Genomic DNA, 5,625 nt, shown 5'->3' with positions numbered 1-5,625 from the left:
TCGGTGTTGCCAGGTTGTGGGAGGAATGAGCAACCACGTCTACGCAAACAAGCCCAAAAGAAGCGACTATTATTAGGCTATTTAGGCCTAGGGCTGTTTTCAAAAAACAAGTCTTGAAGAACATTTTAACTACACGAATCTTGTATGGGGGCAGTGGTGGAAAAAGTACTCAAATGTTTCACTTAAGTAAAAGTATCAATACTGCAATAGTCCAGATTTCAAAATGTACTTGAGTAAAAGTACACACGTATTGGCATCAAAATGTACTTAAAGTACCAACAGTAAGTACTCATTATGCGGAATCAGAAGTTATCATATGTTTAAAATGCATAAAAGTCTTTTGAAAATAGTAGACCGATAGCTCACAACGTGTTGTGGGCTTTTCAAATAAATAGTCAATGTTTAGGGATGAAGTGGTTAATAATGCATGTTTTGTTACTTTGTAGATTTGTATTATTATTACAAACTGACTAACTAGTAACTCAAGTTTTCACATAATTGTAGTGGAGTAAAAGTACAATATTTGCCTCTGAGATGTAGAAGTAAAATTATTGAACATTGGAAATACTAGTAGCCATGGTTCACATGATGCTGGTATGACAGTCATGTTTCAGGGCTAGAAATACTAGTATAAAAAATACCTCAAAATTGAGTAAATGTACTTAGTTACTTTACATCACTGTAAGCAGCTACACTTTAGGAACAAGCCCACTCTACAAGTGGGCTTTACAAGCAACTCAACCAAAAAATAAGCCCAAAGTCGCTTATAAATAAGCTGACCTGGCAACACTGCCTGCGTCCCAATGCAAAATGTTTGTTTCGGTTTCGGACAGCTCTGGCTGCACTGACTCCCTTTGAACGCTACGTGTCGCTATAACCCCACTATGGATAGACAGTCGTTGTGGCAAACAACAACAAATGTTGGCTCTGATAAACCATTGGTTCTCAAACGTTTTCATGTCAAGGACCCCCAAATTGACACTTATTAGCCCGTGGACACCTATTTTTAAAGATAAGCCAGGGACCCCCATAAGAAGATGTGTACGGCTCTAGCAGTGATTCTCAACCATTTTAATTTAAGGACCCCCAGTTTGACATGCATTAGGTTACGGACCCCTATCTCTGGGACCCCAATTCATATTGTAAAATCAATGTTAATTTAACTCTGAGAGTGTATAAATGGGTCCATTTGGTTCCATTTGTACACTTTCAGAGTTACAGACCCATGAGGGTCCATTTGGTTCCTATAAATCATTTAGCTGGGGACCCCCTTATCCCCTCAAGTACCCCTGGGGGTCCCCGGACCCCACTTTGAGAACCAGTGTGATAAACAGTGGTGGAAAAAGTACTACATTTTTTTTTACTTAAGTAAAAGTATCAATACTGCAATGTAGAAACTCTCTGTTACAAGTAAAAGTCCGGAATTTAAAATTCACTTGAGTAAAAGTACTGTACAAACGCATTGGCATCAAAATGTACTTTAAGTACCAAAAGTAAAAGTACTCATTACAGAATGTCCCATTTCACATTTTAAAAACAAATCTCTGGCGATGCACACATTGTGAGCTTGTAGATCAGCTATTTTCAAAAGATTTGTATACATTTCATACATTTGAAAACTTGTGAAATGGGACATTTTGCATAATGAGTAGCCTACTTTCTAGTTTTGGTACTGAATACATTTTGATACCAATACTTATATACTTTTACTCAAGTACATTTTGAATACCAGACTTTTTTTTTTAAATATAAAAGTATTGGCATAACAATGCACTTAAAGTACCAAAATTAAAAGTATTCATTATGCAGAATTTCAAAAAAAATAGTCGATTTACAAGTATATTTTGAATACCGAACTTTTACTTGTAACAGAGTATGTTTACATTGTGGTATTGATACTTTTACTTAAGTAAAACATGCGAGTACTTCTTCCACCGCTCAACATTGGGTCCGGGGACCGCCCAGAGGTCAAATGGACCCTGACCTCTGCAGGCACTGTAAAGTAATCTAAATCTGCCCCACCTTTACAGCTGCAACAAAATCGATGGACACATTAATGCATTACTAATTACAATCTGATAATAGTCCACAGGTTCTAAATTTAGCCTCAAAATTGACTGATGAACAAAGTACTTAAAATTTTGGAACATTATATTATCTCCTTTTTGAAGGTACTAGCAACTTGTATTCTCCATTCAAAACTGTTTGACATTCCTTGCTGAATATATTATTCAGTTAACAGAGCACACTGCACACCTGTCCAATATTAAAGACTAATAGCATATAGCATATAATAGCTGATGAAGGAGAAAATGAGGACAGAATTATTACAGACAAATGCTCTGAGTTCACTTGTCATATTAGTGCAGTGTCATTTTGTTCCACAGGATGGCAGTCTAACCACAAGGGAAGCCACAGGGGACCACACTATCAGCATAGATAGACCTTTTAAACATTCTTTTCACATTAAAGGAGGCTATCATATACCAGCGGTGTAAAGTAATTAAGTACATTTACTAAGTACTGAAGTACCGTACTTCAGTAAAATGTTGAGGTAGCTTTACTTTACTGGAGTATTTCCAGTTTTCAGTACTTTTACTTCTACTCCACTATATATCAGAGGAAAATATTGTATACTTTTCACTCCACTAAAATTATTTTAAAACTAGTTACTAGTTACTTTGTAGATCTTTATTATTATTACGAAACAAGCATTAACCAATTCATCCCTACATACTTTGTCTATTTTCAAAAGATTTGTATTCTACTTGGTCTGTGTCTGATCGGAGGGCTGTTTACAGTTCAGAAACCCGCCTACCAGTGACATCATCGTTAGGCTTTTTTTTTTCCTTTAAACCATTATTCACCTGTTTCCTAGGTGTGTTTTCCACTTCCTGTCGATTTGATCCAATGAAATCCAATGAAACTGGTCAGATGACCAATGATATCCAATGAAATCGACAGGAAGTGGAAAACACACAGCCTAGGAAACAGGTGAATAGCATACGAACCTTCCAGGAATAGAAAGCATGCCGTTTCTATTCGCTTGGATTCCCCATTGATGATGTCACTGGTAGACGGGTTTCTGAACTGTCCACAGCCCTCCTCTGAGACACAGAGTGAGTGGACAAAAATGGTACCATATTATCATGAGCGTTAGTTAGGACCAATTATATGAAGATAGTTTGAAAATGGGTGAAGTCGTCCTTTAACCAAATCAAAGGCCCTCTGCGCATGCTTGCTGGCAAGCCAGCCTAGTAGGCCTATATGGTTTGGCCTTTCCAACAGTGGGTCTCGGTCAGAGGTGTTGGTCAAGGTGAAGTAGTGGACCAAGACGAAGACATTACTTTATTGTACTCGATGCAATGTTAAGTAGATTCAGATTACAGCTGGTAACACCGTGCCTCAAATATAAACTGTTCAAATGGACTGAAGATAAACTGTTTGGGCTTTTTAAAAGCCTTTCATCCTCGTCAGAGGAGGGACAGATCTACCATGGACATGCTGAAGCCTGAAATAAAGTTACACAGAACAGGTATGTGACGTTCAGAATCAGAATCAACTTTTTTGTCACATCACAGGTTTGCAGGTGTAGAACAGTGGGTGACATTTGTTTTTGTGCAAGTTCTATCGTTTTGTTATTTCCATAAAAAGAGAAAGGGAAGAAGCAGGGGGGCAAGGGGAAGAAAGAGAGTGATGGGTCTCATGTTGTTCCATTTTCTGATGGATCTAAAGTGTACCATTTTCCATTTGTATGTGTTAATTATGGTTAAAAGTGTCAGTGCCTCTCAGGCAGCCTGCAACGTTGTTTTGGTCTGATGCGCTCCTTCTGGTATGTCAACGATATTAGATAGCAGGTTAACCTCGTTGCCACACGGATTTGTTGTTATGAACGTTGTGCATAAATGTCACCATCACCCTGGTTGCCCAGGAAACGGAGCAAGTCGAGACACAACTGACGGCTGACGTGATGACGAAAGGCGTAACCCCACGTTATGTGTATACAACTCTGTATATCTGTTTGTACGTCAGAAGAATATATCTGGAACCATGCTTTTCCGACGCTTGTAAGATCTCTTCTCTGGAATAAACCCAAATACTATTATAATAAGAAGTTTCCTCCGTTTATTGATGTAATGAATTAATAAACGATACGGGCCGGTGTTCACTAGGGAAAAATAAATCTAACAGAGAGATCAATAAAACAACAATTTATCTACACATTTACACGTAGTATATCTAGCCGGTGCAGTAAGTCAGTGGTTTCTCAACCTGTGGGTCAGGATCCACATGGTTTTGGGGTGGTCCCCAGACGACAGTGAAGTGACAATTTAAAGGACTTAAGACCTTTTTAATTCCAAAGAAAAAGGCCATTACTGCAAAAGTAATCAACAAACTAGACTATAAAAACTGGTCAAACATTGACCAAATTGTCAAATAATATAAGAAAGAGGCAAACATTTTGAAAATAGCCGATCTACAAGCTCACGTTGCGAGGCGTTGTGAACTTGTAGATCTGCTATTTTCCCAATATTTATCTGTGGAACCGAGTCAAACTAAATTGAATGTCTCAACTCCTACATTCCAAGTGCTTGTCAAGGTGGGGGGTCCCCAGTTCAAATATGAAAAGGTTGAGAATCACTGCAGTAAGTACCTGAGGTTAGACATAAAGGTGTGTGAGCATAGCAGCAGATATATACTATGATATGCTATGGACGTTAGTTAAGGTGCGAAATATTTATTTTTTGTAACTTTCAAGTTGTCTTTAATCTTCAGAGAGGCCCTGTTCAAACTGGCAGCCCTAATCTGATTTCCTATCCGGATTGTAGTAGTCGGATGGGTTTCATGCTGTCTGAACAAGGTTAAGGAATGTGATTCAAATCTGAGTTGCAAAAATCTATTTGCATGTGTTTTCTTTTTGCTGTTCAGACTGCTTCAAAACAATGTGACTCAATCTCGATGCAACAGCTATTCCTCACCCAACGGTGGCCTGTGAGTATATTGTGAGTATATGGGCCCTCAAATAATTGGCGGAACAAGATTTCATTGATAATATAACATACAAATTGTATGTGCAAAAGTAGTTATCAATGTGATGAATGTCTGTACACATATTACATGTATTAACTTAATACATTTTCTACTGGGAGCTACAGTGTGCAGACATCCCTTCCTTTCCGCCAATGTACGTTTTGTTGTCCAGCACCTAACGAGTTTTTTGGTATGTGCGTACTTCCCTCTGTATTCTATATGTATATGTCTCCCTGCTGAGCACATTATAACCATTCAACCATTTATAATTATGTTTTTCTTTAATATTTAGAACTCACTCGGTCCAAGTCAAAAAGTGATGCAGCCAACTATAGTTGGCAACTTAAAAAATAAAAACTTTAAATGGCCGATGGCTGACAATAATGCAAATATATGGCATATAAACATAGCCTATGATTGTTTCCAGATTTAACTGATTTCATGATCATAAAAAATAAAGATACAATTTGCATAACCCATAAGACAAAAAAAAGAAAAATAAGAAAGTGTGTATTGTAACTTCAAACCCAATTTTAGCCATGTTAAACTCATTTAAAACACACGTCCCTGCTGCTTCTGGTGACTGATATTAGG

This window comes from Gymnoscopelus microlampas, assembly GCF_963454915.1.
Source record: "Gymnoscopelus microlampas genome assembly, chromosome: 8".
Classification (NCBI taxonomy): domain Eukaryota; kingdom Metazoa; phylum Chordata; class Actinopteri; order Myctophiformes; family Myctophidae; genus Gymnoscopelus; species Gymnoscopelus microlampas.
Note: the sequence above shows the minus strand (reverse complement) of the source record.